Source organism: Lithobates pipiens, unplaced genomic scaffold (assembly GCF_037356315.1).
Source record: "Lithobates pipiens isolate NorthernLeopardFrog02 unplaced genomic scaffold, aLitPip1_a1.2 Scaffold_8, whole genome shotgun sequence".
NCBI lineage: Eukaryota > Metazoa > Chordata > Amphibia > Anura > Ranidae > Lithobates > Lithobates pipiens.
Window position 1 is genome coordinate 383647827 of NW_027507903.1, and position 12268 is coordinate 383660094.

Sequence of the window (12268 nt, forward strand, 5' to 3'; positions counted from 1 at the left end):
TCCCCCGCTGTGTATAGTAAACACAGGCAGGGAGGAAGTGATGTCATTATCCTCGGGGTGGTCTTATTGACCGTACTACGAGGAGAACAGTGAAAGTAAGTGTGCACCAACACTACACTGACATGTAGGCACACATCGCTGCATTAGTGTCACTAGTGTCCCTAGGTAGCTAGTTATTTTTTTAGGTTCACCGCCAGGTTTTTATAGCGCTAGGTACCCCGATATACTACCCAATATTGGTTTTAACCCCCTGATTGCCCTTAGTTAACCCTTTCACCCCCTTTTGCCAGTGTCACTAAGCAATCGTTTTTCTGATCGCTGCATTAGGGGTCGTTAAGTAGCTAGTTATTTTTTTAGGTTCACCGCCAGGTTTTTATAGCGCTAGGTACCCCGATATACTACCCAATAATAGTTTTAACCCCCTGATTGCCCCTAGTTAACCCTTTCACCAGCGATCACCGTATAAGTGTCACTGGTGACGCTGGTTAGCCAGTTAGTTATTTAGGTTCCCCGTCAGGTTTTTATATAGCGCCAGGGACCCCCATATACTACTTAATAAAGATTTTAACCCCCTGGTTGCCCCTAGTTAACCCTTTCACCAGTGATCACCGTATAAGTGTTATGGGTGACTCTGGTTAGTTAGTTTGCTTTTTATAGCATCAGGGCACCCACCATTTATTACCCAATAAAGGTTTAAGCCCCTGATCACCCGGCAGGTGATATCAATTAGGTTTTAGGGTCAGGGTCTGCGTCGCCCCAGGTAGCACTAGGTTAGTGCCAGTACCGCTAACACCCACGCGCAAAGCATAAACCTCCCGTAGTGGTATAGAATCTGAACAGATCAATATCTGACTGATCAGATCTATACTAACGTCCCCAGCAGTTTAGGGTTCCAAAAAAATGCATTGTTAGCGGGATCAGCCCAGATACCTGCTAGCACCTGCGTTTTGACCCTCCGCCCAGCCCACCCAAGTGCAGTATCGATCGATCATTGTCACTTACAAAACACATAACTGCAGCGTTCGCAGAGTCAGGCCTGATCCCTGCGATTGCTAACAGTTTTTTTCGGTAGCGTTTTATATTTAAATTCGGAAGGCAGTGCTTGGTTTTCAGGGTCCCGTACGTGGCTAGGCTCCCAAAAAGTCCCACATATGTGGTATCCCCGTACTCAGGAGAAGCAGCAGAATATATATTTGGGGTGCAATTCCACATATAACGATGGCATGTGTGAGCAATATATCATTTAGTGACAACTTTTTGTAAACTTTTTTTTTTTTGTGTCATTATTCAATCACTTGGAACAAAAAAAAATATTCAATGGGCTCAACATGCCCCTCAGCAATTTCCTTGGGGTGTCTACTTTCCAAAATGGGGTCATTTGGGGGGGTTTGTGTTATTTTGGCATTTTATGGCCTTTGAAACAGTGATAGGTAGTGAGGAGTGAAATCAAAAATTTGCACCCTTAGAAATCCTGAAGGCAGTGATTGGATTTCGGGGTGCGGTACACGGCTAGACTCCCAAAAAGTCCCACATATGTGGTATCCCCGTACTCAGGAGAAGCAGCAGAATATATTTTGGGGTGCAATTCCACATATAACTATGGCATGTGTGAGCAATATATCATTTAGTGACAACTTTTTGTAAACTTTTTTTTTGTGTCATTATTCAATCACTTGGGACAAAAAAAAAATATTCAATGGGCTCAACATGCCCCTCAGCAATTTCCTTGGGGTGTCTACTTTCCAAAATGGGGTCATTTGGGGGGGTTTGTGTTATTTTGGCATTTTATGCCCTTTGAAACTGTGATAGGTAGTGAGGAGTGAAATCAAAAATTTGCACGCTTAGAAATCCTGAAGGCAGTGATTGGATTTCGGGGTGCGGTACGCGGTTAGACTCCCAAAAAGTCCCACATATGTGGTATCCCCGTACTCAGGAGAAGCAGCAGAATATATTTTGGGGTGCAATTCCACATATAACTATGGCATTTGTGAGCAATATATCATTTAGTGACAACTTTTTGTAAACCTAGCAACCAGACTAGAGGCTTAATTAAAACAGGTCGTCCACGCCAACAACATATTAAAATAAAGCCTACAGCACCTGGCATTCCCAGAAGGTCTCCCATCCAGGTACTAACCAGGCCCAAACCTGCTTAGCATCCGAGATCAGAGGAGATTGGGCACATTGAGGGTGATGAGGCTGAAGGTGATTTTGCTGACCATTCTCAACCCTCTTGACAAACGCCAAGATGGTCACCTCGGCAAACAAGCAGAAAAATAAAACAGTTCGTCGACGCCAACAACATATTAAAAAAAAGCCTATGGCACCTGGTACTCCCAAGCAGTCTCCAACCCAGGTACTAACCAGGCCCGACCCTGCTTATCATCCGAAATCAGACGAGATTGGGCGCATTCAGGGTGATGAGGCCTTAAGGGTTCTTCATTACCTCTCTCAACCCTCTTGACAAAGGCCAAGATGGTCACCTCGGCAAACAAGCAGAAAAACAAAACAGGTCGTCGACGCCAACAACATATTAAAAAAAAGCCTACAGCACCTGTTATTCCCTGACGGTCTCCCATCCAGGTACTAACCAGCCCCAACACTGCTTAGCTACCGAGATCAAACGAAATGGAGCGCATTCAGGGTGATGTGGCTGTAGGCAAATTTGCTGGCCACTCTCACCCCTCTTGACAAACGCCAAGATGGTCACCTCGGCAAACAAGCAGAAAAATAAAACAGGTCATCGACGCCAACAACATATTAAAAATAAGCCTACAGCACCTGTTATTCCCTGACGGTCTCCCATCAAGGTACTAACCAGGCCCGTCCCCGCTTAGCATCCAAGATCAGACAAGATCGGGCACATTCAGGGGATGTGGCCATAGGCTACTTTGCTGGCCAATCTCAACCCTCTTGACAAATGCCAAGATGGTCACCTCGGCAAACAAGCAGAAAAATAAAACAGGTCGTCGACGCCAACAACATATTATTAAAAGCCTACGGCACCTGGTACTCCCAAGCGGTCTCCCACCCAGGTACTAACCAGACCCAACCCTGCTTAGCATCCGAGATCAGACAAGATCGGGCGCATCCAGGGTGATGTGGCCATAGGCTACTTTGCTGGCCACTCTCACCCCTCTTGACAAATGCCAAGATGGTCACCTCGGCAAACAAGCAGAAAAATAAAACAGGTCGTCAACGCCAACAACATATTAAAAAAAGCATACCGCACCTGGTATTCCCAGGAGGTCTTCCATCCAGGTACTAACCAGGCCCAAACCTGCTTAGCATCTGAGATTAGACGAGATCAGGAACATTCAGGGTAATGTGGCCGTACGAGGTCTTGCTGTCCACTCTCAACCCTCTTGGCAAACGCCAAGATGGTCACCTCGGCAAACAAGCAATAAAATAAAACAGGTCGTCGATGCCATCAACATATTAAAAAAAGCCTATGGTACCCGGTATTTCCAAAGGTCTCCCATTAAGGGACTAACCAGGCCCGACCCTGCTTAGCATCCGAGATCAAACGATATCTGGCGCATTCAAGGTGATGTGGCATTAGGCAATCTTGCTTGCCACTCTCAACCATCTTGACAAACTCCAAGATGGTCACCTCGGCAAACAAGCAGTAAAATAAAACAGGTCGTCGATGCCAACAAAATATTTAAAAAAAAGCCTACGGCACCTGATATTCCCAGGCGGTCTCCCATTCGGTTACTGACAAGGCCCGACCCTGCTTAGCATCCGAGATCAGACGTGCTATGACCATAGGCAATTTTGGTCGCCACTCTCAACCCTCTAGACAAAAGCCAAGATGATCCCCTCGGCAAACAAGCAGAAAAATAAAACAGGTCGTCAATGCCAACAACATATAAATAAAAAGCCTACGGCACTTGGTATTCCCAAAGGTCTCACATCCAAGGACTAAACAGGCCTAACCCTGCTTAGCATGCAAGATCAGACGAGATAGGGAACATTCATGGTGATGTGCCCTTAGATAATCTTTCAGTCCACTCTCAACCCTCTTGACAAAGGGCAAGATGGTCACCTCAGCAAACAAGCAGAAAAATAAAACAGGTAGTCGACGCCAGCAACATATTAAAAAATTGCCTACAGCACCTGGTATTCCCAGGCGGTCTCACATCCAGCTACTAACCAGGCCAGACCCTGCTTAGCATCTGAGATCAGACGACATTGGATGCAGGGTAATGAAGCCGTAGGCGATCTTGCTGGCCACTCTCAATCCTCTTGACAAACGATCAAACGATATCTGGCGCATTCAGGGTGATATGGCAATAGGCGATCTTGAACGCCACTCTCAACCCTCTTGACAAAGGCCAAGATGGTCACCTCGGCAAACAAGCAGAAAAATAAAACAGTTCGTTGTTGCCAACAACATATTAAAAAAAGCCTACAGCACCTGGTACTTCCAGGTGGTCTCCCATCCAGTTACTAACCAGGCCCAACTCTGCCTAACATCAGAAATCAGGCGTATTCAGGGTGATGTGGCCGTAGGCGATCTTGCATTCCACTCTCAACCCTCTTGACAAACGCCAAGATGGTTATCTCGGCAAACAAGCAATAAAATAAAACAGGTTGTCGATGCCAACAACATATTAAAAAAAAAGACTGGTATTCCCATGTGGTCTCCCATCCAGGTACTAACCAGGCCCGACCCTGCTTAGCATCCAAGATCAAACGAGATCGAGCGCAATTAGGGAGATGTGGCTGTAGGTGATCTTGCAGGCCACTCTCAACCCTCCTGACAAATGCCAAGATGGTCACCTTGGCAAACAAACAGAAAAATAAAACAGGACGTCGACGCCAACAACATATTAAAAAATAAAGCCTATGGCACCTGGTGTTCCCAGGCGGTCTCCCATTCAGGTACTAACCAGGCCCAACCCTGCTTAGCATCCGAGATCAAACGAGCTTGAATGCATTCAGGGTGATGTGGCCATATGAGATCTTGGTGGCCACTCTCAACCCTCTTGACAAACGCCAAGATGGTCACCTCGGCAAACAAGCAATAAAATAAAACAGGTCGTCGACGCCATCAACATATTAAAAAAAAGCCTATGGCACCTGGTATTTCCAAAGGTCTCCCATCCAGGGACTAACCAGGCCCGTCTCTGCTTAGCATCCGAGATCAAACGATATCTGGCACATTCAGGGTGATGTGGCATTAGGAGATCTTGCTTGCCACTCTCAACCCTCTTGAAAAACGCCAAGATGGTCACCTCGGCAAACAAGCAGAAAAATAAAACAGGTGCTCGACGCCAGCAACATATTAAAAAGATGCCTACGGCACCTGGTATTCCCAGGCACGCTCCCATCCAGTTATTAACCAGGCCCGACCCTGCTTAGCATCCGAGATCAAACGATATCTGGCGCATTCAGGGTGATATGGCAATCGCATTGCCCCCAGCACATGGCATCACATCGAATCACATCTCCCCCAGCACATCGAATCGCATCTCCCCCAGCACATCAAATCGCATCTCCCCCAGCACATCGCATCTCCCAAAGCACATTGCATCTCCCAAAGCACATTGCATCACCCCAGCATATCGAATCGCATCAGCACATCGAATGGCATCGGCATATCGAATCGCTTCGCCCTAACACATCGAATCCCACCGCCCAATCGCATCGCATCTCACCAGAACATCGAATCGCCCCAAAGCACATTGCATCACTCGCAACACATCAAATCGCATCGCCCCCAGCAATTCACATCGCATTGCCCCAGCTCATCGCATCTCCCCCAGCACATCAAAACGCATCACACCCAGCACATTACATCCCCCCCAGAGCACTCACTTCAGTAGAATTTAGGGAAAGGGCGATTGAAGTAGCTCTCGCATTTCCTTAAATACAATTTTTTTCTTTGAAGCAGTACCCACCCTGGTCTTAGCTATTTATTGTATCACAGGTATGCTGCCATGGTGGCACCAAGAAAATGGAAAATTGTTTCATACTTACCGTAATTTTTTTTTTCTGCTTGTTTGCCAAGGTGACCATCTTGGCGTTTGTCAAGAGGGTTGAGAGTGGCCAGCAAGGTCGCCTACAGCCACATCACCCTGAATGCGCTTTATCTCGTCTGATCTCAGATGCTAAGCAGGGTCGGGCCTGGTTACTACCTGGATGGGAGACAGCCTGGGAATACCAGGTGCCGTAGACTTTTTTTAATATGTTGTTGGTGTCTACGACCTGATTTATTTTTCTGCTTGTTTGCTCAGGTGACTATCTTGCTGTTTGTCAAGAGGGTTGAGTATGGCCAGCAAGATCGCCTGCGGGCACATCACCCTGAATGCCCCTGATCTCGTCTGATCTCGGGTGCTAAGCAGGGTCGGGTAAAGAACCTATGTTAGAGGCTCCTTAGCTCGATCGAAGATGCAGTATGTCAAACTGACACACCACCGATCGCTGCGATGCACGCCCTTACGGGCACACAATCGCGTCTTATCCTGTTGGACGCCATATGTCGCCCAGTCAGGATAATGAAACCACTTCTCAGATGTAATTTTGTTATATAGGGGGGGGAGTGGTTAACCACATGCTGACCGCGCAATAGCCAAAATATTGGTCTTGTGTTTGTGGATTTAGGAAGCACACACTACACTATAATCCCACTATACTGACACAGTACACTATACTCACACCATACTGAAACCCTACACTGAAACTACACAATATTGACACACTATACTCAAACTATACTCACACTATACTAACACTTTCCACTGAGCCACAATAACACATTAACTCTCTAGTAGCAAACTGAGCCCTGCTCTATCTATCGCCACTCCAACAACACACTGCAAAAGCTTCCTGTGGGAAGGAACCTTTTATAGTGTGGGGTGGGACTATGATCACTGAGAAATCATTGAGCAAAGTCTTCAGTGTTCTGTGCACCGATTAGGTGAAGCTTTGCACCTGACCAGCGGTCAGAAGCATTGCTTCAGCCAATCAGGGCCCTACTATGCACTGTGCATTGTAGGGTGCTTGGTGGGCGAACATCCCACAGAGAGCCCCTAGGGTTGCCACCTGTCCGGTTTTGACCCGGACAGTCCGGGCTTTGACACATGTGCCCGGGTTTCCGCCTGCTGGAAACCCGGGCACACATTCCACGGACCTATGGCCGCCAGATCTCTGTCCCCGGCCGCAACATCTAGAGGGGCTGCGCGCATGATTCCGTGCCCGCTATCACTATGACACAGGTGCACGGTGCTCTGAGCCAGCAGGAGCCCTGCGATTGGCCGAACGGGCCATGTGCGGGACGGGCCGGGTGGCAGACATGGGGGTCTGTTAATGGCCCTGCGGAGCTGGTGCTGGTCAGGTGTGGAGGCGGGGGCGGGGCTGCACTGTGGATTTGATCATCGCACCTGCTTCCTTCCGGAGTCCTGCCTCACGATGTGTTTCCTGAGGTCTCATCTGCTCTGTCAGCTCCTCTGTGTGACCCCCCCATCTCCTCCTCTGTGTGCTCCCCATCTCCTCCTCTGTGTGCCCCCCATCTCCTCTGTGTGCCCCCCATCTCCTCTGTGTGACCCCCCATCTCCTCTGTGTGACCCCCCATCTCCTCTGTGTGACCCCCATCTCCTCTGTGTGACCCCCCCTCCTCCTCTGTGTGATCCCCCCATCTCCTCTGTGTGACCCTCCTCCTCCTCTGTGTGACCCCCCTCCTCCTCTGTGTGACCCCCCTCCTCCTCTGTGTGACCCCCCATCTCCTCTGTGTGACCTCCCTCCTCCTCTGTGTGACCCCCCTCCTCCTCTGTGCGACACCCTCCTCCTCTGTGCGACCCCCATCTCCTCTGTGTGATCCCCTCCTCCTCTGTGTGACCCCCTACTCCTCTGTGTGACCCCCATCTCCTCTGTGTCACCCCCCATCTCCTCTGTGTCACCCCCCCTCCTCGCTTTCGCTCACCCCCCATCCCTCTCTCTCGCTCACCACCCATCTCTCTCGCTCATCCCCCCATCTCTCTCTCGCTCACCCCCCCTCTCTCTCGCTCACCCCCCCTCTCTCACTCACCCCCTCTCTCTCGCCCACCCCCCTCTCTCTCTCGCCCACCCCCCTGTCATGGTCGTTCCGGTAATCCAATGGTACATGGGAGGCCTGCCCGCAGAATTCCTATGTTAAGAACTAACCAGTATCCTAGGGCGCGCGTTGGCGCGAACGCGGGTGCGCATTGGTACGAACGGGCGCACGTGGGTGCGCAACGACACGAACGGGCGCACGCGGGTGCGCGAGGTTACAAACGGGCGGGTGCGCGAGGTCACGAACGGGTGCACGGTTACACGTGGGTGCACGCAAACGCGCCGTTTGACCGTTTTTGGCGCCCAGAAGGCTACTTAAGGGAACCTGTTACTGTGCCTCCCTGCTGTCCAGTCTACAGCGTGTCCGGTGTTCCTGCTTTCTGCTACTCTGTTGTCCTTGATTCCTGTTTACCCGGCCTGTTCCTGACGACATCTGTTTGCTGCCAGCCTCCGACCCTCGGCCTGTCTGACTACGCTTTTGCCTCTTCCTTGGAACTGTTTGCTGCCCGTCTGTTACCGACCCGGCTTGTACCTTGGCTACCCCTGGCTTTCCGCTGTTCCTGCTCGACTGTTGTGTTCCTTCCGCTATCTTCTACTCCAGCCTGCCTGCCAAGTGTACCAGCCTCCAGCTTCTTCTGCGCTTCAGGACACCTCCTCACGGTCAGCTGCTCCAGTGTCCTTGCCACGTTCCTGTGCATCTCCTGCTGCCTGCTGATCTAGCGCTCTGCCAAGTTCCTGTGCATCTCCTGCTGCCTGCTGATCCAGCGCTCTGCCAAGTTCCTGTGCATTTCCTGCTGCCTGCTGATGCAGCGCTCCTGTGTTCTTACGCCTTCCCTGAGGTCCGGACCAGTCCTACACCTGCTTGGCACTTGTGCCCTCTGAACTCTAGAGTCCCTGTCCCCACTTTCAGGGGTTCTCGAGCCAGAGGCTTATGAGAGGCCGCTCCCTGCATTCTGGGCTCCTACACCAGGTTCGTGACAGTACTGGACAGCCATGTCCGAGCCCATGCAGGAAGCCTCCCCTATGGATGAACTCTGCTGCCACTTAGCTGGACTTACTCAGGCGCTGAAAAGTCTGCAGGAAGGCTATGGCCGACTGGAGGAATGTGTCCAAGCCCTATCTGTATCTATGCCAGCTGTTTCCAGGACTTCTGCTCCACCTTCGGTGGTGATGATGCCGCCTGAACCCAGGGTTCCTACACCTGAAAGATTTTCTGGCAACCGGGGTAAATTCAGGGCTTTCCGCAACTCCTGTGAACTTTTCTTTGCCTTGCAACCAAGGACCTTCTCTCTTGAGGCTACCAAAGTGGGGTTTGTGATCTCTCTGCTGGCAGATGAACCCCAGGCCTGGGCCCATCGTCTCCTGGAATGGAAAGATCCCTCTCTGGATACCTTGAATACCTTCTTTCAACCTATGTCGCTGCAGCAAGGCCGCAGACCCGTGGAAGACTATGTGTCGGAATTTAGACGCTGGAGTTCTGACACAGACTGGAATAATGCTACCTTACGATACCAGTTTCGTATGGGTCTTTCAGAGCCTTTGAAAGATGATCTGGCCCGAGTGGGCATCCCTGAGACTCTGGAAGCCCTCATAGATCTATCCGTTCAGATTGACAGACGTCTAAGAGAGCGTCGCTTGGAACGTTCTTCTGCAACCCCTTGTCCCGTTTGGATGTTACCACGAGTGCCTAGTTCCTCCCATTCAGCCTCTTCTACTCCAGCTACGACCGCCCTGGACACTCCAGAACCCATGCAGCTGGGTTTGCTCCGACCTTCCTTGACACCTGAAGAGCGCCAACACCGTCGGGCGGGCAACCTTTGCCTGTACTGCGGAGAACCAGGACATTATGTTCCCGATCGGTACAGCGGAGGGGGAAGAGATCGGTGTCAGCAGCGCTGTGGGCTGCATCTGCAGTGCCCACATCGCTGCTCACCGAAAATTAACCCCATCATACCCTGCCATTACTCTGCAATACTCTGCTTCAATACTCTGCTGCAATACTCTGCAATACTCTGCAACAGCACTCTGCAATACCCTGCAACAACACTCTGCAATGCTCTGCGACACCCGCCAATACCCTGCAACACCCTGCAATGCTCTGCAACACCCTGCAACGCTCTGCAATGCTCTGCAACACCCGCCAATACCCTGCAACACTCTGCAATGCTCTGCAACACCCGCCAATACCCTGCAACACTCTGCAACACCCGCCAATACCCTGCAACACCCTGCAATACCCTGCAACACCCTGCAACACCCGCCAATACCCTGCAACACCCGCCAATACCCTGCAACACTCTGCAATGCTCTGCAACACCCTGCAACATTCTGCAATGCTCTGCAACACCTGCCAATACCCTGCAACACTCTGCAATGCTCTGCAACACCCGCCAAAACCCTGCAACACTCTGCAATGCTCTGCAACACCCGCCAATACCCTGCAACACTCTGCAACACCCGCCAATACCCTGCAATACCCTGCAACACCTGCCAATACCCTGCAACACTCTGCAATGCTCTGCAACACCCGCCAATACCCTGCAACACTCTGCAATACTCTGCAACACCCGCCAATACCCTGCAACATTCTGCAATGCTCTGCAACACCCGCCAATACCCTGCAATGCTCTGCAACGCAATACTCTGCAACGCCATACTCTGAGATATCCAGTCATACTCTGAGATACCCAGTCATACTCGGAGATACCCAGCCATACTCGGAGATACCCAGCCATACTCGGAGATACCCAGCCATACTCGGAGATACCCAGCCATACTCGGAGATACCTAGCCATACTCGGAGATACCCAGCCATAGTCGGTGATACCCATAGACACCCCCCCTCCCGCCGTCCTCCGGTGCTTCTACCGACTCGCCAATTAGATCAAAGCCAGAATCTTTTTTTTTTTTTTTCAGGCTTCCCAGCTTAGAGGTGAGATGCGGGGTCTTATTGACCCCATATCTCACTGTAAAGAGGACCTGTCATGCCATATTCCTATTACAAGGGATGTTTACATTCCTTGTAATAGGAATAAAAGTGATCAAAAAATTTATTTTTGGGGAAAAAAAGTCAAACTAAAATAAATAAAGTAAAATGAACAATAACATTTTTTTTTTTTTAAAGCGCCCCTGTCGCCATGTGCTCGCATGCAGAAGCGAACGCATACATAAGTCCCGCCCACATATGAAAACGGTGTTCAAACCACACATGTGAGGTATCGCCGCGAACATTAGAGCGAGAGCAATAATTCTAGCCCTAGACCTCCTCTGTAACTCAAAACATATAACCAGTAAAAAAAAATTAAATCATCGTCTAAAGTAAGTGAAGGGTACACATTTTTTCTTAATTTTATACATTTATTTTTCTTTAAAGATGCATTTAGCCTTTAACTCCAGGGCACGTTCATCCCATTGGTGGTTAATGGGCAGCATGTCTCCCCTTGGTGGTCAATGATGGGCAGCATGTCTCCCCTTGGTGGTCAATGATAGGCAGCATGTCTCCCTTTGGTGGTCAATGATGGGCAGCACGTCTCCCCTTGGTGGTCAATGATGGGCAGCACGTCTCCCCTTGGTGGTCAATGATGGACAGCACATCTCCCCTTGGTGCTCAATGATGGGCAGCACGTCTCCCCTTGGTGGTCAATGAGGATTCACTATTGAGTTGGCCCACCCTTTTGCAGCTACAACAGCTTCAATTCTTCTGGGCAGGCTGACCACAAGGTTTAGGTGTGTGTCTTTGGGAATGTTTGACCATTCTTCCAGGAAGAGCATTTGTGAAGTCAGGCACTGATGTGGACGAGTAGGCTTGGCTCGGGATTCTCTGCTCTAATTCATCCCAAAGGTGTTCTATTGGGTTGAGGTCAAGAATCTGTCCAGCCCAGTAAAGCTCCTCCACCCCAAACTCGCTCATTCATGTCTTTTATGGATTATGCTTTGTACACTGGTGCACAGTCATGTTGGAACAGAAAGGGGCCTTCCTCAAACTTCCCACAAAGTTGAGAGCATGAAATTGTCCAACATTTCTTGGTATGCTGACACCTTAAGTGTTGCCTTCACTGGAATTTAGGGGCCAAGCCCAACCCCTGAAAAACAACACCACATCATAATCCCCCCTCCACCAAGTGATTTGGACCAGTGCACAAAGCAAGATCCATAAAGACATGGATGAGCGTGTTTGGGGTGGAGGAACGTGACTGGAATGCAGAGTCCTGACCTCAACCCAATAGAACAC

General features: G+C 50.0%; 1 protein-coding gene, 1 non-coding gene and 7 pseudogenes across 2 annotated transcripts in view; 2 read left to right on the forward strand and 7 right to left on the reverse strand.

The window, feature by feature from the left end:
* The window catches only part of LOC143962780 (uncharacterized), a 459151-nt gene that overhangs the window by 55795 nt on the left and 391088 nt on the right, over positions 1-12268 (forward strand). The gene's annotated exons all lie outside the window — the stretch shown is intronic.
* On the reverse strand, positions 2089-2207 carry LOC143965394 (5S ribosomal RNA; annotated as a pseudogene).
* Positions 2316-2434, reverse strand: LOC143965501 (5S ribosomal RNA; annotated as a pseudogene).
* On the reverse strand, positions 2543-2661 carry LOC143965373 (5S ribosomal RNA; annotated as a pseudogene).
* Positions 2770-2887, reverse strand: LOC143965381 (5S ribosomal RNA; annotated as a pseudogene).
* On the reverse strand, positions 2995-3113 carry LOC143965233 (5S ribosomal RNA). Its single transcript, XR_013271601.1, has one exon. It is a non-coding gene; the product is annotated as a 5S ribosomal RNA (ribosomal RNA).
* LOC143965300 (5S ribosomal RNA) lies at positions 3221-3339 on the reverse strand (annotated as a pseudogene).
* LOC143965228 (5S ribosomal RNA) lies at positions 4847-4965 on the reverse strand (annotated as a pseudogene).
* On the forward strand, positions 6066-6184 carry LOC143965345 (5S ribosomal RNA; annotated as a pseudogene).